Genomic DNA, 23,700 nt, shown 5'->3' with positions numbered 1-23,700 from the left:
GTCTCCTTACTGAACCATTAGTAAGCTTCGTTCTCTCTGCTGTAGCTGTCTGCCTCTATATGAGAAATATGCTTTAATGTCTACCTGATCTGTCTCTCTAATTGATCACAAGCATCATAATAGGGTTAGGGTTAGGGTTTACCCAATATTATGGTTTCTCTGCTACGTATAAGTAGTAAAAGCTTACATTCTCTCAAGTGCTGCATATGGACACCTGATGGCTCACCAGCTGAATATATCAGGTGATTCTCAACCATTTATCACACTCAAATGAGCCAATGAGGCACCTTCACTTTTCATTCACACTACCGATGCTGCTAACTTTAACCACGCTACAGATTCTCCCCACCTACTCCGTACTTTAACGAGAACGTATTAACACGTTAACTGACTCGAGCTCCCCCTCGCTCTTACCTCCCCTCAGCCTCCGCAAGTCTTCATCATCCTCACCTCCTAGTGGTGCCAAAGCAGTCAGCGGACACGCGGCCAGGCCGACATATTGTCAGACAGTTCGGCAGTCCGTCGTCTGACAGACTTGACAGAGAGACAAACAGACATATGGACACACGGGCATACACACACACAGACGGGACAGCAAAGCAAAGGTTAACATTGAGGAGAGGGGTGAAGACAGACAGAGCTTTTTGTGTGAATGCGCGCGTTCATTTTTTGGGCGTCTGCGTGTGAGGAATAATGGCTGGTAGCTCATTGTTTGGGGCTGAACACCTGAGACTGCCACACACACACACACACACACACACATTGTAGTAAATATAGAGTGTTAAAGAAATCTCTGATGTGGAGGTGTGTATTATGTGTGTAGTGGCTGGAGTCTTGATTGAATTAGAGTCATTAATGCTGGTCTCTGGCAGTTTTAATCACTGCGGTGTCATTAACTGCGGCATAGCGCTCTCATTACCTTTGCCCTCCCACATTAACACCCGCATAAACAAACACGCACACACATACACCCACGTAAAATGAGCTACTGTAAATATGTGAGTAAAAAAAACAGCCACATTCAACCTGGCAGTTGTTACAATGATCTTTTAAGTGTTTTAACCCAACAATCTGCCAGGATACTGTGTAATGTGATGATTTAGAAGCATCTGAAACTTTTAGTTGGATTCACAACTCATCTGCACTGTATTTACTGCAAGTTCATTGTGCATTGGGCTGCAAGATAAGCCTTATATGTGAGGCAGTTATCTATCTAGTATTTCAACATGAATGTTTTTTTCCCAGGATGTCAGGACTTTCATCACAAAATCAGTGCTTGTTTATTGCATTGATGATTTATATGAGCATTAAAGTGCTTGTCCAGTGATTTAGCATTGCCCTCTTAAAGTCAGGGGACTTGACAGGGAGATAAAAGTCAAAATTGAAGCAGCAGAGGCGGAGATGTCATTACTTTTAATACTTATTATGTGTCAAACTTCCAAAAAACTATATCCTACATTTCCCATAATGCAACAAAATAGCATCCACTTCTTTCAAACCCCACGCCAGGTTTTAAGGCAGGTTTTCTGCTTAACATTTGAAGTTTCAAACCCAAGCTATGACATCATACAGTACAAGAGTTTGTGTAGTATTCCTCATGATGAGTAAAATAAACTTGACTTAAAGAAAAAAAGTAGTCCCCCCCCTTTTATTTGCATCAAAACACAATACATTTCATCATTCTCACCAACGAAATCATTACATTTTTAACATTTAGTGATTTATAAACTGAAGTGTAATCCCATTAAACGACATAGGTATTAATCCGGAGTTTTGAAAGGGTCACAGGCGGAGATGATGCAACCTTTACAACCAGGCGACTCTCGACACTTCTTCCTCCTCCCAAACACACAGAGAGGAGTCCCGCGGAGTAATTAGCGCGTGTCAGATAAGTTGACAAGCTCGTTAACGCGCCGCATCATCCGATACCGTCGCCTTTGTTTGTGTAGGCTTCTGAGAGGAAGTTAGCAGTGTAATTAGCATAATTACGACTGGCTGATTTATATGGCTGTAATTAGCGAGCAGATTTCTCCATGTCGTGGTCTGATGGAGATATACGCTGCCGAGGAGATTCCCTCACACTGTAGGTCTCAACACTTACAGTAGAGTCAAACTGAAATAGATTTACCTCACGGAGAGGTAAAAAAAAAATGAATACATGAATATAAACAGCCCAGAAATAGCCTATATATAAAGTCATTTCTGTTCCTGAATTTGATCAGTTGCTGTTATCGCAGGTTTGATGCAGACAATCCATTTATCTGTGTTAGCTGCCTTCAGAGGTGAAAGAGTTCAGGAGAGACACTTAAGAGCAAGGTTGTGTAACTCTTAAGATGGCAAACTGTGGATTTTTAACAGCTCACATGTCATCTAAGAGACATTTTCTAGGTTTTTTAGAAGGAGGACACAGTAGGCTGTTACTTTGAAGTATACAAGCTTTTGGAGTATGTGCTACATCTGTATGCATGTGAGTGAGTCCAAAGGGAGAGCTGCAAATCCCAGTTGGGAAAATTAAAGATTCATCAAACTGAAGACACACACATACACACACACACACACATATGCGCTCGCACCTACTAAATAAACAAGCGCTCAAAGCTGATCTGGTGTGTTTGAGTGAGAGAAAGAGGGAGTGCAAAGGCAAGACAAGAGGCATGACCCGTCTGACAAGTTGGCCTTAATTACAGCAGACGTTCACAGCAGGACAGTGAATTAGTGCAGTTACCTCTCATCACTACTGTAAAAGCCCGGGGTCAGAAGATTACCCCCTCACACACACACACACACACACGTGTACTGTACAGACACATGCCAACACACACAGTGCAGGGTGCCGTCAAGCGATCTTAGCAGCTTCCTCTGTGACACAGGGTGAAATACGGGTCAAAGTTAATCTGTGTGCTAAAGCAGCTACCGTAGTAACGCGTCGGCAACAGCATCATCAGCATCGGAGACTGGGGTCGTTCTGATGGCTCAGCAAGCTACAATACATTGTGTGTCAGAGGCTTGCTCATTCATCACGTGTGTGTGGGTTTGATGTAGAGGTGGAATCCTCCTGGTTAGGTTAGGTTTGTTTCTACTACATTTGCCTTTTTTTAACTCAACATCTGCGGGAGATAGAGAGTCTTAATTCAAAGCAGTGTGTACCTGCACTCTTTACCACAGGTTGATAAAGTGTATGGGCGCACTGATTAATGATTTTTACTTTAAGCTTTTCAAATTGTTTCATTTGAATAAATGTTGGAGGCTGAAAGAGGTAAAACGATCTAATATATCAGAAGAAAAGGGCAAAATTTTAAGAAAAGTATAAATATTAGGGCTACTGCTCGGATTATTTTCATTATAGATTCATTTGGCAAATAATCAATGAATCATGTGGTCAATAGATTAAATGTAAGAAAACAATTTGAAATGCCTCAAGTTTCTAAAAAGCAAAGAAGACTTTGAAACCAGCAAATATTTTCATGACAAATTAATTGAAATGATTAATTGATTTTTGCCGGTAATTTCTCTGTCAACCATCTAATTTATCAGTCGACTATCAGTCATTTCAGCTGTCATTAATTTGTAGTAAAACCATGTTTTTCTTCTGTCCGAGTCTAATGAATCATCTTGTGAACCCCTCAGGCCTATTGACTCCATAGAGGCTTCCTGGCCCCTCAGGAACCATTGCTAATACCTCTGAGCATGTATTAGAATATTTATGGTAAATGCTAGCTTATCATATCACGTCCATCCAGTTTAGTATTTTTACCCACTTCTTTTTACACACACAAATATTAACACAAAACAACCATAGATCACACAGGTAGTACATATATATATATATATATATATATATATATATATATATATATATATATATATATATATATATATATACACATTAGCAGCAGAGTGTGAAGACCTAGCTGACATGCTTCTAAAAAACATGTTCTCTCTTTATTCCTCCAATCCTGTCTCTTTCTCCCTTCATCTCAATCACACTTGCTTTTTTCCCCCCCACCATGATACAGTGGAACCGGTCATCCTTTTTTTTTTCTCCCTCCCTCGCTTTCCATCTCTTTCTACCTCGGGTCGAAAGTGCATTAGGCCTCTGTACACAGCGACATGGGTTCGATTCTTGATCAATATCCACCACTCTACTGGCAAACAACAACAACAAAAAAAAGACGCCACTCTGCTCTTCAGTCTCCAAAAGCCTCCCTTCCTCTTAGAGAGGAGAAAGAGATCCCAGATCTGAGAGTTTGTTTGCCAGCGTTGTCATGGGAACCGTCTCTGCCAACCTTGACACTGGAGTTGCATTGTCTCGGATCCTGACAATAGATAAATAAATTAGACAACCTTTATCACAAACAGACACACACACACAAATGCAGGGGGCTTTTTTTCCCCTTATCTCTTTCAATTTGAGAGTATGATTTATTGATTTCACGTTCAGATTTTGTCATTCGTTCCCTCAAACTTGGATTTGCTCTGGTTCTGTTCGAACTGTACGCTTGTACTTGGATACGTTGTTGCTTGCACAGACTTCCTGCTCCAGCTTCAGCACATCTTCTCACGCTCTGACTTTCTGTGCAACAATCCTGTCAATATCCCCCAACCAATAGAATGCTGGCATTAGTGATGTCCAATGAAATGATCCCTGCCTCCTAACAGGCGTGTTCGCTCTACTTCATCGTGTACGGGCGGTTACTCTTAACCAGGTTCATCCACTCTTATCCTCCAGCGATTGATTATATGTACTTCTCTTGCTTTGTTGTACGATCCTTTGGAATAAAAGGACAGTTAATATATATATATGTTTTCTTTTACTATAATAGCTACATATAATAGTCGCCGTATAACACAACAGCCTCTAGTCGGTGTGCTAGAGGAAAAAATGACATCACCTTCATGAATCAGGAGCGAAAGTCTAGCAGATCCCCAAAATCAAGATTCAAAAAATTTTTTAAATTTATTTATTTATTTTATTGTAATGATGCTATTACTTCCTTCAAATAAAATTGGTTAAGTCATATTTGCGGCACACATCCATGATAAGATGTTTGACTTTTACGTGTTGTAGGTTACTTGTTGCTAGGCAACAATGTTCAAGTAATAACAAAATGCAAGCCACGTTTTTTAAAACCTTTTTTTTTATTATCTGTATTTCATTGTTTAGGAATTAGAAAAGTACCAACAGCAAAATTAACTTGCTAACACATTAAGACAGTAGAAACAACTTCAATGAGTACATGTTTAAAATGCAGTCGGCAAGGTTGTGTAGTGTGTAGTTATATCGAAGTGTCTTCCTTCTCTTCAGATGCTATTTACCGCAGCTCATTGAAGTTAATTGTGTTGACGCTACTTTAAGCTAGAAAATCCAAAAATATACATATAAGCAAACATATAATCAATGCACACCATGCTACCATCTGTATGTACAAACACACAATCTCAATCACACACTCACACATACATCGAGCTCATACAGTGCAACTTGCCATCCTCTTTGATAAAAAGAGACTGTTAGACTTGAGCCCAGAGGAGACTGTCAATACGATCCGTGAGACAACAGATTGTGAGAACCCCGTGAACTCCGATACAGCCTGCAACACACCTCTCAGAGCACCAGGAAGAAATCTATGGATCGCTGCAAGCATTGTCTTCTTATCTGTAGATGGTTCTGTCCTGTTTCCAAGAAGGATCAATAACATTAGCATGTCTGACAGAGAGAGAAAGAAAGAGAGCAAAGAGAAAACAAGGCAAAGACTAAAAGAAACAGAGAGAGAAATATTTACTCCAGCTATAAACCTTTGTTCAGAGTGACAAACAGTGCAGAAGCTTAGTGTAAATATCAGTTTATCAGCTTAAAAAGTATCACATTTCTTCCAAAAGGTGATTGAACACCTTCAATTCTGCCGATACCTAACTGGGTGAAGGCATGTGCGATTATGTTCACGTTTGCAAGGCATTCATGTACATGGAGGTCCGATTATGCACAACCTCTCAAGGACACGGGCGGATGACAATCACGTGTACCCTTGTGGCCAGGTGCTGGGCTGGTAGAGCTGCGTGGATTTCTATCAGTGCATTTTGCTGAAAAAAGGTGACTGATTCAGCTGGAAACAAGCTGAAGAGTGGCAAGAACAATCCAAAACGGTAAAGTTAAGGTGCGTAAAACCAAAACAATGAGCTGAAAGACACTAAAACACTACTATAGAGCTGATCTAAAGATAATGATTTGTGCAGCTTTATAGATATTCTCAATATCTAACTCATGGGAATGAATGATGTAATTGTAACTCATTCATTATTCCTTGTTTCAGAGCAAATACACATGACCAGATGTCTTATCATTTGTTCTAGTTATTAAGTATGACAACAGTATGAAAGAGAGCAGCCTATTCTGTCTTCATAAGTACAACAATGGGATTTTCCACAACTCCTTCAGCCAGGCTGGACGAGATAAAGTGAGTGAAAAGTTGGCATTCCACAGCACTGAAGTTGAGATATTGGTGCCTATAGCATGGTGGCTAAGAGAGAATGCTAATGGAATCATGAAGCAGCTTATCATGTGAATGGGAACAATAATGAGGAGACAAAGCAGAGACAAATCCATTGTAAGTGAGGTGGAATTATGTCGGCTCAGTGGATTATAAAAGGCCTTGATCCGGTGGGAGTTGAAAAACATGGCTTCTATTCTACTCATATTCATACACAGGCAATACACATAAATACATTCAAATACGGGCGCGTGCACGTACAGTACAGAATGTCAGAAATGTGCAAACGTTAATCCACACTAATATATAAACGCATGCACACACATATGCATATTACACAAGGGCGCACACACACACACATACAGAACACACAGCACACAGGCACAAACGTCAAACCTTGATATCTACTCATGCTGCCAGATAATTGAATTAATTCAGCTGAGGAACAACTTCACAGATTAGCGACTTAACTTTTCAATAATAAGAAAAAACTCAGCCGGGCGTGATAATTACATTTGTCTCAAATGAGGGCAGCCGTCGAAATGTATCGTGCGTTGCCATGCGTCCACAGTTTAACCCACACAAGCTCACACACACACACACACACACACATACACACATACCTCCCCTAAGTGACTGAAAGATAAAGATATTTCTACAGTTAGAAAACACAGAGGAAAAGTGATGAAAATACTGCTTCGGCATTCATCCCGAGGACAAATAAGTCAACTTTTAAACATACTTGTGCACAAATAGACACATTTTATGGTTTAGGAGATTGAGTCACGTCTAATATAATAGTAAGAAAGAGTCCACGTAATAAAATTTAAACGAAAATCTGGTTAAACTCTTGTAGAGGCATGTGTTAAGAATAGGTTGGCTGACCTACAGGTCTAACAATCTGGCTCCATAACATATAACTGCACTGTTCACCATTCTATTCCAGCCAGAGATCTTCATATCATGCCCTACCCATCTCTCACTCTCCCTTCATTTCCTGTCTGTGTCTGTATTATCAATTATACAATGATGCCCAAAAATGCCCCTCTCCTCAAAAGAAAAAGGGAGAGAGAGAGAGAGAGATTTGAAAGATAATACACAATCAGCCAGCCTTATTTCTCCCTGCAGGTTGTTATAGAGCCTTAAGGGGTGAATATATGCTTCAAATAAAGCAAACAATTTCCCCCACACCTTTAACCGATGTAATTGGGCGAGCTGTGTCGGTAACTTTTCTAAATAATCTGAACAATCTGATAAGCATGCCCACTTCACACAGCGATTAGCCAGGTGTGCAGAGGTCAAAAAGCATGCAAAAAAAAAAAAAAGAAAAGAAATGACCTTATGGAACTGATATAAACGCTTTGTACAAAATGACTATATTCAAAGGCAAACGACTTAATTTCAAGCCTTCCTGACTGCCAAGTGTGGTAATCTTAACACCTGTCTACACAGGATGCTGTGTGGTCACCTGCTTTCTGGGGTTCGGAGCCCAGCACACACATTCACCGTAGTAACACACACTAAATGGAGACAGGAAAGGACAGCGTGACACATAATCTGTTCAACGGGCTGTGAGGACGGCTGTAGTGATTAAAAATATAAGTGTGTCTGTTCTATCAGACGCGCAGGAGACAAATGACTGAAAAACATGGATGAAACACATTCTGCGTAGACAGCCTGTTGGTTTTAAACCAGGACTCTGAATCTGACAACAGACTTCTGCCTCACTATCTTTAGATACAAAGCTCGTATAAAAACCCTGAAACATAACAAGTCCTAAACTCTAATTCAAATTCTTTCCCTCAGCCTAAACCTCACTGTAAATCAGTCTAATCATTAGAGATCAAACTGATAGAATAAATGGGAATAAATTGAACAAAATAACCAACAAGTGATTTGATTCTTTTATCCTTGTGCGGTCACTCAAGAGTAGCAAAAGAGCACAGTCATACTGGACACATGCATGAATACACACACACACACACACACACACACACACACACACACATCTTGCATTGGACAGCCAGGTAGAGGGAGGTGAGAAAGGTGTGATGTATATTTCATGGCCCCATGACACTGACTTCTGAACCTGCAAAAACAAGCCATAAAAATTCCAGAGGTGCTTGAAATCCTCACTAGGCACCCTCCCTCTTCGCCCTCTCCATCCTTGTTTTCTTCTTTCTTTCTCTCTCTCTCTCTCTCTCTCTCTCTCTCTCTCTCTCTCTCTCTCTCTCTCTCTCTCTCTCTCTCTATCTCTTCTCTGTCCCTCTCAATCTGCTGTCTCCCTCTCCTATTTCTGTCTATTGTCGGTACAAAGCATCCCATTCAGGCCCCGATGACTTCTCTTATGGCAGTCAGCGGTAGGCTTAACGGACAATGGCCGCATGGAAACAAAAGACAGTTTATTAGGCTGGACAGAGAGAGAGAGAGAGAGAGAGAGAGAGAGGGGAAGAGGAAGACAGAAAGAAAGAGTGGCACTCTACGTTCCATTGTGGCTGGACTCACATCTGGTGACCATGTGTGACCGGAGCAGCAGGGCTAATGATGGGCTTCCTGAGGCCAGCTCAATTAGGCCAGGCCTCTCCGGACTCCCAGAGAGAGAGAGAGGCAGAAAGAGAGATGACTATCGACATGCTGCTTCACTATTTGTGTGTGTTTATGTATAGGAGTCGACCTGCACTATATGCATAGTCGTTCACCTCTTGGATGTGTGTACGCGCAAGTGTCTCCTGCGTCTATAAAAGCGAGTAGAGCATGTTTTTTCAGCATTTTTGTGTGCGTAAATTCCCTCTGAAACACACCGTAACACTGTCCTCCTTATTCTTATTCAAACAACACCTCTCCTTAACATGCATACATACACACACACACACACACACACACACCCTCCTCCTGAGCTGGCTAAAACTAACTAACAAGCCGTAAAGCCATTAACGGTCAGGGCACTGCTTTGATGGCCCAACACAAGATTTCCAACACACTTAAAACTACACAGGGGGGAGAACAAAAATGAAGAGAGCCTACAAGTGTGTCCTCCGGCGTGTGTGTCCATGTCTGTGTGTGATGTCTGGTGTGTGTGTGTGTGTGTTACATTGTGTACGGCTGAGCCCCAAATCAGATGGGTTCCTGTGACAGTACCATCCCTTATTACACAGACTGAAAAATACAAACCTAATAAACGGGAAAGAAAAGCTCGTCTGTCTGTGTTAATGAAAGGCTTTATTGGACAAATTTGATGCCAATTCTTCTCATAATCACGTGTTGCTGGTCAGATGTGTATAATTAGTATTGCATAAGCAAATGCACAAACAAGAAGCGGGGTTATTTGAGGCTTTCTGGTTTTAGCACAAGGGCATAAACAGACCAATATTGGGTTAATGTTTCAGCCATGATGCTAGTCTGTGTTCTGTGTCAGTGGCATGCTTTGAAAAGACACAGTAACATCACAGAGCCGTGTTTGTAGTCAAGATTTTAAGTCAATTTCCTTAATATACTGGGTAATGTTTGGCTAACCTACTGTAGATAGCAAACACTCCCAGATGGACGGAATTTAATAAATGATTTACCCCCCCAAAAAACTTCACAAAATGTATTTAGGTAAATTCAGTTGTGCCCCAGATACAACTACCAGTAATACAATATTACAAGGTAATACAATTTGTTTTTCTATGATTTAGATGAGTAAAATTACAACAAGAACATATTGTGCATCTACTGGAAGAAGGGAAGAACAGAAAATTACCAATTCCATTTGTCATAATCACGGGGGGGGGGGGGGGCGTTACTCATCAGAAGCACTGGGATTTGTTTTTGTGCATTACCGGATTCATTCTTTAATTCTTACATCAATAAATACATGATGAATCCCCTTCTAGTTACAGCTCTTTTGGGTATGTGTGACAGGTAAAATGTCTCATTCGCAGATGATACTTGATTTCAATTAAAGGACATATTCACTTTTTTTTCCCCAAGTTGGTCTTAAAACAATACACATGTGCCTGAAGAGTTATCATTTGCTGTACTCATTCCTCTCGTCCATACCGGCCTTGAGAAAATCACTCCTTAATTCCGATGTAAGACACAGGAAATCGAGGAGGATATTCTCATTCTGGCACACTTGACACAACGAGCTTCATAGTGTAGCGAGTGATGAGTCAAATAACTTGAGTAATGGTTAAAGCAACAGCAGCTAGAGCCCTTAGACATTTCAAGCGGCGGTGTGAAGATCAACTCTTGCCTGTGTACTAGTGCACACCTGTGTGTGTGTGTGTGTGTGTGTGTGTGTGTGTGTGTGTGTGTGTGTGTGTGTGTGTGTGTGTGTGTGTGTGTGTGTGTGTTTTCATGTGAAAGTCTTGAGTTTGGTCAGTGAAGATGAAGTGAAACTAGAAACCTCTCCTCACGTCACTCTCACTGTCTCTCTCTCACTCTCAAGGAGAAATCAATGGTAGTCAACTGGAGCGTTCGAACCCCGTCCATTTTTACTTGCCCCTTTGGTGTGGCTTTTACACGTGGTTTCCGTGGTTACGTGAGCTCTCTCGGCGACGGGGGATCACTTCTTTAGCGGTGAGAATCACATGTTTCAACCAGACTATGACACGCTCATGTAGACAATATCAAAGTTGACTGACTCCAAACTATTTCTGTCGGTGCGGTTTCATTGAACAGCATGTGGGTCGACGATGACAACCCTCCAGATTAATGACGCCATCACTTCTGCCATCATGACATTCCAACTCAAGTGTGGAAAATATGGTGGAAAACAGGCAAACTAGTTCCTAGGGGTTAAAATAAGGCATTACAACTACTTTTTTTTACTGTAATGAAGTCTTTTTTGGGGGTACTTCTACTTTTATGAGCATAAGGCTACATTTTTACTCTTACTTAAGCATGCATGACATCATGTAATCTACTTCACTGCTTTTAAAATCAGAATTCTCTACTAAATAGACCTGCAATTTGAATCATACCTGAATCTTTCATCTGCATTTTGTAGCCAGTAAGTTAATCAACCGATGGCAAACGGGCCAAAGAAAACAATGGAATAAAGGGGGGGGGGGGGGGATGCTGGGGGGGAATGCTGGAGCAGTTACAAGTTTTGGAGAGGTGACCACTGACCACTGGGAGATTTGGGGAAACAAAGACTAGTGACCACACCTGAAATAATTCATGAGGTACAGGGGGGGGAAGGAGACAATACTATGATACAAGAATACAGCTTTTAATCTAACACACTGAGCTAAGATGATTTGCAGCTATTTGTATGTTACTGTTTTCATCTTTAATATGTTAAGGCTAATTAACTTAGCTAACATTAAGCCAGCTAACCTAACACTACTCTCTAATGTCATTAGATTGTCCGTTTATTCAGGTACACATTTTGTTAGGGGGGAAAAAAAGAAAAGAGAGACATGGCATATTTTAAGTGTCAAATTGTAAATGCAGATATTACTAAAGAAGTGATTCTAACAGCTTCAATTACCCCTCCTTTGTGCCAGTTGTTTTTTTGTTTTTTTAATTCCTAAAGTCCTCCAAATTGTTGCTTCAAGACATTTCCCGTCGAATTACTAAATCTAAACATGAATACACATGAACACACTGCGTATGCTATAGACTACGGTTATTTAATCAGTATAGTACGTGATTCAGTCAATGTTTGCCATAATGCACCAATTAGTACACTAACACACACAGTAGCAGAGCAGCTTTTGTTGGTCATCAAGGACAAACTGTACCACCTGCTGCAAGGCTTCAACAACCACTGGCCCTTCTCCCCTCCGTCCCTCTCTCTCTCTCCGTCTCTACAGGAAATGAACGCGAATAAGCAGACAGATAATTACAGACCAAACAATAGCTGTCATTTCTTTCTGCATCGACCTTCTGGCCCTGCCCTCCGCCAACACAACGCAGTTTACCGTAATCTGTGTCCATTCTGTGGACAGTTTGATCCCGAGCATACCAGAGTAGCTTTGAACATCTCTTCTCTCTCTCTCTGTACCCCTCTCCCTTTGCTTCAACAGAACAAAGCATGTTAACCTTGAGCTGCGAAACAGCTTTCTGCTGGCGTCTGAGGAGATATTAGGAAGGTGATTAAGTGAGATTGATGGTTCTTTAATTCCCTGACAAAAATAATGGCTCCTTCCTGTTGTTTAATCTTCAATCTTCATTACATGGGGGAGACTCAAGAGAGTATGGGTTTTAGCCAAGAGAAGGCCGCGTTAACAAAGGACACCATCAAGGATGGTGTATTTACATGTTTAATCAAAATGAATTGTAATTGAAAGTCCAAAGGATGGTTTGGGAATGCAGCAAACTGCAGGCTGGGAAAAAAAACAAGATTGTTTAGAAATTTGAAGGTAATTCTGATGGAAGATGATTTTGTTTTGTTTGGAATTCAGAGCATTTGACTGTAATTTAGCCAAGGAGAACACAATCATGAAACTCTCATCTGAATATTACCGTTGTGATTTTCATTTTGCTAATGAGGTATTGATTTCGCCTGTTCCCATGAACTTGGAGGCCCGGAAAAACCTTTTAAAGGGTACCATTTCAAAAGAATGAAGTGAAATTAGAAGAAGTTGGGTTTTCTTAACTCTGAGCTAAGTTGGGTTTTGGAGATAGAAAGTTTTGAAAAGACTGCAGACATTTACATTTCCCTAGAAGGTTCAGGATGTGTTTGAGACAACACTTGGATAAAAAGTTGACATGCTGTAATAAGCAGGGACTCATAACCTCCTTCTTGTATGATGAGAAAAAACACAGCGTTCCAGGACGGTTGCCACCTTGCGTAGAACAAACACAGGTTCAACTCTTTCTCCTGTCTTTGAGCAAACCAGTGCATCCAGACCATTTTGCAGAGGCGCTGTTCCGAAGCTGACCCTGCGCACTGACCTCCCGATGGAGGGCGGCGAGAGAACATAAAATTCCTCCTTTGGGTGATCAATACAGCGAGGGGAGAGAAAAAAAAAGGTGATAGATGCAGCCTCTGCGATTCGCTCCTACAGCACAGAGAGGTCAGAACACAGGGTCAGATGAGGAGCAGCACTCTCAGAGCTGACGGTGTCTTGCTCAAGGACCTAACCCTAACACAGCAGGGAGGATGTTTGCCAAGATGATGTTTTTTTTCTTCCTCCAATTAAAAAGGCGGCGTCCTCAGTCACCACAGCATCCTCTGAAAGAATTAGAAATCATTTGAATTATACACCAAAGCATGCGATAAACACGTCTGATGCCATTTGTGAGACACAAGGTCTTACATTTGTGATCAGTGCGAGATGGAAATTTCAGCTCGCAGCCAATCAAAAAAGCTCATTTAAATAACACAGTAAATACTTCTCATCAGTTGAATGTTTCAGACCACATATATGGGGGATTTTTTCTTTATCATAGATAAAAGAGGAAAAAAATTGATCTATTAGCACGTGTAAATATGTGCAAGCCCAGCATGTGAGCCTCAAAATAGCCACATAAGCAAAAGTTAACTTTTAAAACAGTTGTGATCTATTCTTAATACAAAAGAAGGCGACAAAATGTAAATATAGCTTTTTAAGTTAACGCATTTGAGGAAGAAAATTGGTAGTTATAATATTTTGCTCCCCGTTAACACCCTTTACGTCTTCCTCCTATATGTTCCTTTCAGTGACATTCACACAGCTTTCTATTGCCGCCTAATTGACTGCAAAATAGATGGACTGTCAATGCAACAAATAAATACATTTAGATGAAAGGGGTCCCGCTGACATTTTGACATCATATCTGGGTGTGTAAAAGCTAAGTCTATGTGGGTCTCTGTGTGTGTTGGTGCATAAATACACATGTGATGAATTGTCTGCGGCCTTGTCTATAGCTGTCCCTCTGTACAATAGGGACTACAGCTGCAACAGATACAATTCTTTTAATCTAGTGCTTCTTTCCGCCGAGTCTCAGTCTGATGTCTGACTGCACAAAGAAAGAAAGGTCATGGATGGCTCGGGTGGGTGGAACAAACAACTAGGATTTGCTCTCTCTCTCTCTTTCCCAATCTCTCTCTCTCTCTCGCTCTCTCAGTGAGGCGTCAAGGTCTGCTTTGGCGTACAGTTGCAGTTAGTTCACTCTCCATCAAAGCGAGCCCAAACTTCTAAGTTCTCTAATAGAGTTGTGTGTGTGACTGCTTCATCTTGTATCAGTGATTGGAAGAAAGAAGAAAAAGAATGATGAAGGGGGAGGAGAAGTTGCAACTTCCTAATAACTGAACCGCGCTTGGAGAAAGTAACCGCACTGCTTTAAAAAAGTTCTTCCTATTTGTCATTCGACTACTTCCTCTCTCAGTTTCTCCATTGTCTCTTTGCTATTTATCTCCCCCCCCCCCCCCCCCCCCCCGTTGTAGCAGCTGCCAGTCTGAACATTTAATAACAATTTCTCCTTCTTTCTATAGCAGTTCTCATACTAAACCTATGCCTACCAAATAGCACTACACACACACTGACTAATCTCACTCATCCTCCTGAGTTCAATACAGTTTATCAGCAAAGAGACGAGGCGGGGAGGAAGAGAAAGAGAGAGAGAGAGAGAGAGAGTTGCGAGGAAAGAGAGAAAATGGGGACTTGAAGTAGAATAGAGCAGGAGGAGAGGGACGGGAGGAGGAAGGGGGTCAGCGGAGGTAGAAAAAGAAGAGATGAATGCAGCCCCTGTTCCTTCCCACTGTCTCAAACAAGGCCTGGGTAAACAGGAAGTACAGCTGTGCTCTCTGTCTCTGTCCCTGTGACTCTTTCTGTCTTTTTCACTCTCGGTTTTTTCCTTTTTTTTTTTTTTTTTCCTTTTACATCCTGCACCTCTCTCACCCTCTCTACCTTTCTCCTTTGGCCTCTTCAAAATACACTGCATTCCTCTTCCACTTAGAAACACTGGGTTTACCTTTTCTGACGCACTAACCTGTGAGAATAAAGGTGGCAAATAGAAAGAGGGGGAAAAAAAGAAGAGAAAGTGAGATGTAAACACAAATAAATGACAAATGTCGTCTAGAACGTATCTCGCAGGCTTCTTCACATCGTGAAGGGTCCTGATAGTTGGCAATCTGGACACGCAGTTCCCCTCAGTGGGCCCTAATCCCCCTATTTCTTTAAGAGAGAGAGGGAGTAGAGCGGAGGAGAAAGGAGGCATTGTGGCTCGAGACAGTGCAGTAAAAAGAGGAGCGTACAGTACCAAATTGAGGTCGCAGCAAGACAATGGCTGCCCTTCACTGGCTCATTCACACACGGTCTCCACACAGCTCTATCAAACGCCTCTTTCTTTTCTTCTTCCCCTCCTCTGTTCTGTTCTTTCTCTTTCTTTCTCTCACGTCCGCCTTTCTTCTCCTCATCACAGAGGGATGGGGGATAATGAAACCCCGGCTCACCCAGGCTGTTCTGGGGCCCATTTTTAGAGAAGAGGAGCTCTCTCTCTCTCTCTTTCTCTCTCTCTCTCTCTCTCTCTCTCTCTCTCTCCCTCTCTCTCTCTCTCTCTCTCTCTCTCACACTCTCTCTCTCACTCACTCACTCTTCTCAATGGCCATCTTCTCATCCTCTGTGTTCAACGCCCTGCACCAGCTCCACCCACTACTTTTGTTTGGTAGGGAAAATGTTTTGCTCGGCAGGAAGTAGTTTGTTTAGGAGCAGGACTCGTCTTATCGTCTTATTTTTGGCAGTCGGTAGTGTTCGTTTCGTGACACTCAGGCTACAGTGAGGTACTATCTGAGAAGATGAATCATTCTTTTGTCACCAGTTGCATTTAAGGAACTTCGAAATCAACTGAAATCAACTGAAATAAACGTAAAGTTTTGTTAATAAATCACTGTACATATCTTCTGTTTTGGAGGGGGGTTAGTTCAGACTAACAATGTTACTGCTTGTCTCACAGGTGCAATATCAGTACAGACAGACACGGATAATAGTCCTTAATGTCACTTCAGTTCCAGCAGCCACACAGGCAGTTTAACTTGGGGGTCAACAGATGTTGTTTAGTCCCATAAGTGCTTTCAGCGCTTTGTATGTTTCCTGTGTTTCCAATGATGGGGTAACATACACATTATACCGATTGTTTGCCATGAAAGAGACGGCTAATAGCTCGACCAACTCCTTTCTATAATAGTGGTGACGCTAACTAGCTTTCACTTTTTGAGTGGAGTATGACTACAGAATGGGTTCAGCCAAATGTTATTGTAATGTGCTGTACGGAGACATATGTCTTTAATCAATGTACCTTGTTAAAAAAAGCTGAAAACATGTTTGTAGGCTAAACAGGACTATGACCTACTCAAATCAGTAAGCGCATCACGGAAGTTGAGGTCTCCTAGCAACGCCGTCTCGTCAATCAACAGCTGCAAATAGACATTTTATCCTTTGAAAGATGGGAAAATACGCACAATAGATGCAATATTGTTACAGTTTATACGCACTTGAACAAAAGGTGAGGAGAATTCAAATCAGACTCTCTGTTAGACAATTTGAAACTCTATGTCATGCCGTGAGAACAAAAAGACCTCAAACTTTTAATTGGTAATTTGTTGAATAGGAGGCCAAAACCAATGTAATAATGAGGTCAAATTCTATATAATTAGATCAAAGTTTTTCAATTAGTTACAGATAGAAGACGGATATGCTCAGTAGAGGTTTCCGTTCGAATTATACTTATTAAATGAAAATATTAAGATGTAACAGTCGCACTTGTTTTGTTGTGTGCTTGCTGTAATTCTTTATGTATGAGACTGTGAGTGTTTGTTTCTATCAAGGATTAGATGTGTTGTTTTTGTGCGAAATGTATATAAAGTGGGTCAATATATATTCTTTGAAATGGAATTAAATGGCTAAAAATAACGTCTTTTACTCATCTGTCACAGCTTAGAAAATCCCCCTTCAACTCTGCTTCTTCTATTTCTTCTATTTGCAACTTCTTCTTTCTATTTCCTACTTTGCGACTAGAATGGATATAGTAGAATAGATATGTGAAATAGCTACTTTTTTGGGGGCGACAAATGTATAGTTTTCATACCCTCTTACCATGTATTCAGATCACCTGCTTTGAAAGAAAGGATCATTCTAACATAGAGCAAGCGCTGTTTTTACAAAGGCCAGACAAATGTCTCATTCACCAAGTCACATATCATACGGATATATCTCATAAAGAAGAAAAGACCATGAACAGTAAAATGTTCCCTTTCTGTTGATGAATGGATTCGTGGAATTCACTGTTTCACAGACAAAAATCCACAGAATGCCGCTGCACAGAAACAAGTTAACAAGTGAAGAGGGCAAGAACACCTTCAGGCTACCCGGGTCACAAAGGCTGATGATCCACAAACCTAATTTGGCTTGGCAAACCTAATCGTTCAAAATTGATCGAATACAGAGTCTACTGGAGGCCTTTAACCGGTTTATTGCGAGACAAGGGGGAAACAGTGATTGGCATTGTTATTCAAACCACAGAAAAATTGTTGTCTTCCAATCGCATTTACGCAGAAGGATGTCGATTGCCCGCAGGGTTGAGCGCGTGATGATGTTAAGGTGACCATTATTGCCCCACTGGATAAGATTGCTCTATGTTCTTTTGATGGTCAAGTGCTCTTCAGCGGTAGCAATCATATCTCATCACATACACATACAATGGCGCGCACGGTCGAACCTGTGAAAACACACACGCTCAAATGCAAGCATATACAGAGCGACCCGCTGATACGCACGTCCTCACTTACACACATCTCATGCCTGGAGTCGAATGAAGAGGAAAAGAGATGTGTCAGAGAATAGATTTAGAGCACAGAGGGTAGACAGTGAATACTAATAAGAGGTGAGCTGGGATCAGAGCACAGGGCTCGGGTCAAAGGCCTCATCTTATTTGTTATTTGTTATTCCCTAATATCCAAAGCAATTGACTGAAAACTGACTTATGCTTATATGTAAGTCACAAGGGAGACGTCTGAAACGTTTTTATTCATGAAAATAAACAGAACTACATCTGGCCTATATAGACGATGGAGCCCATCAAGGTTTTTCCTGCAGCTGTTACAGTAGCATATAAAATAATTATAAGATTGAATCAAACAATTATGAAACTTAAAGTTGACTTCTTCATTTTTAGGAATATTTTAATCAATTACTTTAACAATTGAATTAATCAACTAGAACAATATTTTACTCTCAGCGATGTGATGTCAAGTCCACCAAGTTTTTAAAAAATGTTGACAGAATTATATTTTAGAGTCAAATAACATGCTCAAAAACATTATAAAAATACTTTGTGGTAACATTTTATTGAAATATTTTAACAATAATAACATTATGACACAACATTCCTGTAAATCTTCCACTCAATATTTCTGAGTAACTCTTCTGACCACTATGAAAAAGGCTATTAACACATGTAAAAGTCGATAATACATCATTATTCAATGTTGTACAGTCAACTTAGTCAATACTAAACATTCATTGTTGGGGTAGGAGATAAAATGTGTACATTTTTCTCACTTCACTTTCTCCACTCAACATTCCACTCTTACAAAAAACCCTAAATAAATGCACTTTTTATGTTTGATTCTTGGTATCATGATACAAATTCAAGAAATGATCAAACATAAAACAATTACTCTGATCTGTTGATGATGGTGAGTGTGAGTCATGGTGTGTTTGTGTCGGTGAGAGGTCATTGTGTTACTGTTGTATGTTTGCTGATTTGGTCAGCGTCCGCAGACTGCAGTGAAGGGCTTCTGCTATATTTTTGTTACTCTGAAACATTGTTGGACTTAACGGTTTTCAGTCACAGATGGTCAACTTGCATTATGGCAAAAATATTGATTAGAATCAGAATAATATTTGATTTATCGGAAGTCTTTTGTAAGCTGCAATTACCTCAAAGTGGGACTGTGGGTATCACTGGGTACCATCTTATCCAAGTCACTGTGGTAGAAAGGCTGCAGGGTTAAGATTTTCTCTAAAAAGGATGTCATTATTAAAGTTAAGACATTTTCTCATCAAAATCCCTACAGTGAAAAGAATAATTGGTACGTAGACTTGAAGAAACAGCCCACCTGTCATCATATGCAGCAGCTGGCTGTTGCCTTTTCAAACAACACAGTCAGATCCAACATTTTGGGAATGTCAAAAAGGAAGTTCTCATAGATAATTTCTCCAAACACCGCCAGGATAAAGAAGTTCTCCTGAGGGAAATAAAGTGCACACGACACAACAGATGATCATGTATATCAAGGCTTTGTTCTTTCTGGCGGTGACAATACTATTACTGGAAAATAAAGGAAAAATCCCAAGCAACTGCCTCCTCTAAGAAGCCATTTGGAGCATCACTTCACTGATAATTGGTTTCTCATCCTACCTTTGATTCTTTACTTGTGGCCATCCTCAGGTAGGTTAGAAAGACCAGGCAGTGATGAGCATTATGCAGATATGAATCTAGGCACCTCTGCATTTACTCATCAAACACCACCTGGTGGAAAAGATAAACCACAGCAGAAAGGGGGAGAACGTGAGTAACAGGCTCCCGGCTGCTAAATCTACTGTGTATTTACATTTTCCAGCTTTGGTAGACTATTGTAAAGAAAGGAAAAAAAGAGGAAAAAAAGTCTTTGCAACATTTTCACATGTTGATAGTCCCTCACCTGACACCAAAACTTTTCATGAAGCAGTCCAGGCAGTCCATCCAGGTCCTCTGTGATGAATTTGGAATGTTCCAAAAACTCCTCCACCTCAGCGGGAGAGTTATCCTCTGCCAGGGGTTTATAAGGCACAAAATACAGCTCTCCCTACCTTTCTGGGTGCTATGGTGGAAAATAAATCATAGGGTTTGATTCTAATAGAGTTGTGGTGCTTGCGTTTACAGCGTTAACGCAGTCACGTCACGCCCACCGCAGGGTCAAGCTGATCACCGCTGAGTAAGCAGCTCAATTAGTTATTCTTCCAGGCTTGACATAAAGAATGACGTGCCTGCTGAATGCTGACCAATATTCCTGCTGCAAAGTTAGTATAGTATAAAAAGTATATAAAGTGGAAAATTGCATAATCGTAAGTATGTATCGGTATAAAATAATAATAAGGAATAAAAGCATTCATGAAGTTTACTATATTGGTCCGCATATGAGTTATTTTTTCCTGGAAATACATCTGAAAGAGAGAGGTCGTTTTATATTCGAGGTCTAAACAATTAAGGTGTAGCCACGGTTTCTCCGGTCCGCACAGTGCTGGGAAGGCAACAGGTGTGTTTATGGTGTTTATGTACTCTGAAAGATGCCACAATGCAGATATAAAATCACACAGCTGATTGATTGTAAGTCTAGCGAATTAGACCATATGTTAAAGTATGGTCTCTCTGTAAAAACAAAGTACGTATTACCTCGTTATTACAGAGAGACCATACATTAAACTTACACATGAGACCATATGTTTACAGACATCCACAGATAGAAACAGATGAAAGACCACAAACAGTTAACAGATAATTAGAATAGTTATAATTAAAAGTTCTTTTTGAAATCAAACATCCCAAGGTATGAGTGGAAACTATGGTTCTTACTAAGTTTAGCTACGTTTTACCAAACGTTGCAGAAGAACATTTAATGTCCAGGAATTCACATTATAGACACTACAACTGACTACGCCTGTTCCAATTGGCCACGATTTCACACATTGACCATACAAGTCCAACCATACTAGTGTTTGAACTAGTCTTGATTTCTCCACATGTTTATTGTCTCTTATCTAAAGTATTCTATTTAGTTTGACAAATGTCTACATAGTCTGGCCTAAACGTACCATGATGCCTGGGTGCTTGCTAATTCAGACCTTTCCATCATTGCAGACTAGTGCCAAAATGTGTACCTTTACCCCATAGAGGTAAATGTGAAATAGATGACAAATAAAAGGAAAAAACAATGTAAAGTGACTTTGTAAGGTTTTGGGCCACCACGTGCCTACGGAACAGCTTCAATGCACCGTGGCATTAATTCTGCAAATCTCTGAACTCTACTGGAAGAATGAACACCATTCTTCCAAAAGATATTCCCTCATTTGGTGTTTCGATGATGGTGGTGAAGAGCACTGTTGAACACATCAGTCCAAAATCTCCCATAGGTGTTCAATTGGGAGATCTGGTGACTGTGAAGGTCATATCATATGATTCATATCATTTCCATACTCATCAAACCATTCCGTGACCTCTCGTACCCTATGGATGGAGGCACTGTAATCCTGGAAGACACCACTCCCATCACAACCTTGTATTGATTTGCAGTGACCCTTACGTCTAAGGGGACAAGTGGACGCTTTAATTTGCATACATTACCATACAGCCACATTTTGTACTTCTGGTTACCAAACAGTTCAGCTGGAGCAATTGCGCATTTTGTAACTGACCATTTGTTAAACCATTCCCAAAAAAGCTATCATCCAATCATGGCTTAGGAATCAAAAGTAGGCACTGTCTTTTTTCACCCTCTCCAAAACCAAAAACAAAAGCAAAAGTGAAAGGAATTGATTCACCAATGTGCTAACTAGCTTGTTACTTAGGTTCACTACTGCGTTACTTCCTAAACCAAATGGTATATTATCAAATAATGTTAGTAATGCTTCACATTTTGTAGAAAAAGGCTCTGTTCATGATACATTCACTATGTGTTAGTATTTTACCACTGTAAATTTGAGACCCTGACATCAGAATTTAAGATAATGTTAGCACTGCACTTTATTGTACAGCCAACTCATTACCTGAGATACCATTACACTCGCTGATCTCACATCTTTATTCAGCATATTTGAGTACTAGGACTAACTACCTGCACGCTTCAATACAAGAACAATACTATATACATGTCTTCTAGACAGATAATCAACTGGTGAGGAGGCTCACTTTTTGCCTGCGATGTTAAGCTCCATATTCAGCATTTACACATTCCAAAACATATTCATTAGAGAACTTACACATAATACTAGTCTCCAGATCTATTATTTTTAAACTCTTCTTCAAGTTTTCAATTGCAGCAAGCAGCCTTGCTAATTAATAAATGCTATAATAACTATGGTGGTTATGGTAATGAAATGCTCCATTTTCTTTCAAGGAATTTTGCTATATTCACAAGTGGATATTCGAAAGCATGGATGATTCTCTGTGTAAATGTGTTGATTTTGTATGCAAAGGTCTTACCTGAAGTCATTACTTTAATAAGCACCTCATACTGTGCTTAACTGTAATGCTCACAATCAATTTGTCAGGAAAAGGTCTTTAAATGGAGATTAAACAAATGAACAAAACTCATTGCAATCCTCGCTTTTAAAGTCAACTTGACAGCTGCTGGTGGTGTGAAGCTACGTGAAGGTAGATATTAAGCGGGAGACATTTTTAATGCTGCTTGATTATTTTGAAAAGACAATGAAAAGAAACTATGGGCTATGGATGCTGAGATCTACAAGTTCTACAAGGAGAACTTGATACGTCTAAACATGGATAATCAATCGAGAAGAAACAACATACTTGTGGTGGGTGTTGCTGATAAGTAGGGTTAGAGAGAGAACTGGGAAACTTCTAAAAGAAGATCAAAACCATGCCGGAAAAAAACCTAGGCCCAAGAAGTGAGTGCATGAAGATTGAGCACACACACAGAGTTGACAACATGGCAAACCCAGACCAAAAGTAGTTACATTTATTTGTTTTAAAGACAGACTATACATCCTTTCTGTAGCAAGAACGCTACAAGGAACTAACATCTTTTTCAACAAACACTTGACAGACTTTTAGTTTACCTAAGAAAGGCGTAAGAACACCTTATTATCTGTAGTCTGAAGCATAAAGTTCAAGATCTCTGAAATTTTAAAAGCACATTTAGATATCTTGGGTAATGACTCTGAAGTAGCCATACCTGGTTATAGTATTTTTAGCCATGACATAAATATGTGCAAAACCACGTCCAAGTTAAGGTCAGAAATGATGAATCCAGTTATAAAAAGCCCTTTGGCTTCAAATTCACCTACCTCACACCAGACCAGTACTTATTGATTATTGTTATAGACCCTCTAGCTCTAATGTACAACACACTCATGATATATTTGCTATGCTTCACAAAGCTACACTTTCTGGGGGACCTAAACATTGACCTGCTTTCTTCATCCTGTGCTCTGAAAGAGAGATTACTAGTTGTGTTAAATGTATATAATTTTACTCAGATAATGAACAAGGTGCCAGGGGGAGCGCTAACATTTATGGA

General features: G+C 40.3%; 1 long non-coding RNA gene across 1 annotated transcript; it reads right to left on the bottom strand.

The window, feature by feature from the left end:
• Nucleotides 1-19,357: 19,357 nt before the first annotated feature.
• LOC134004226 (uncharacterized) lies at nt 19,358-19,878 on the bottom strand. Its single transcript, XR_009927833.1, has 3 exons — nt 19,824-19,878; nt 19,522-19,650; nt 19,358-19,424 (listed from the first exon to the last, which is right to left on the bottom strand). It is a non-coding gene; the product is annotated as an uncharacterized LOC134004226 (long non-coding RNA).
• Nucleotides 19,879-23,700: the final 3,822 nt, after the last annotated feature.

Source organism: Scomber scombrus, chromosome 22 (assembly GCF_963691925.1).
Source record: "Scomber scombrus chromosome 22, fScoSco1.1, whole genome shotgun sequence".
In the NCBI taxonomy this organism is placed as follows: domain Eukaryota; kingdom Metazoa; phylum Chordata; class Actinopteri; order Scombriformes; family Scombridae; genus Scomber; species Scomber scombrus.
The sequence above is the reverse complement of the archived record's forward strand: the minus strand, read 5'-3'. Positions and strand labels throughout refer to the sequence as shown.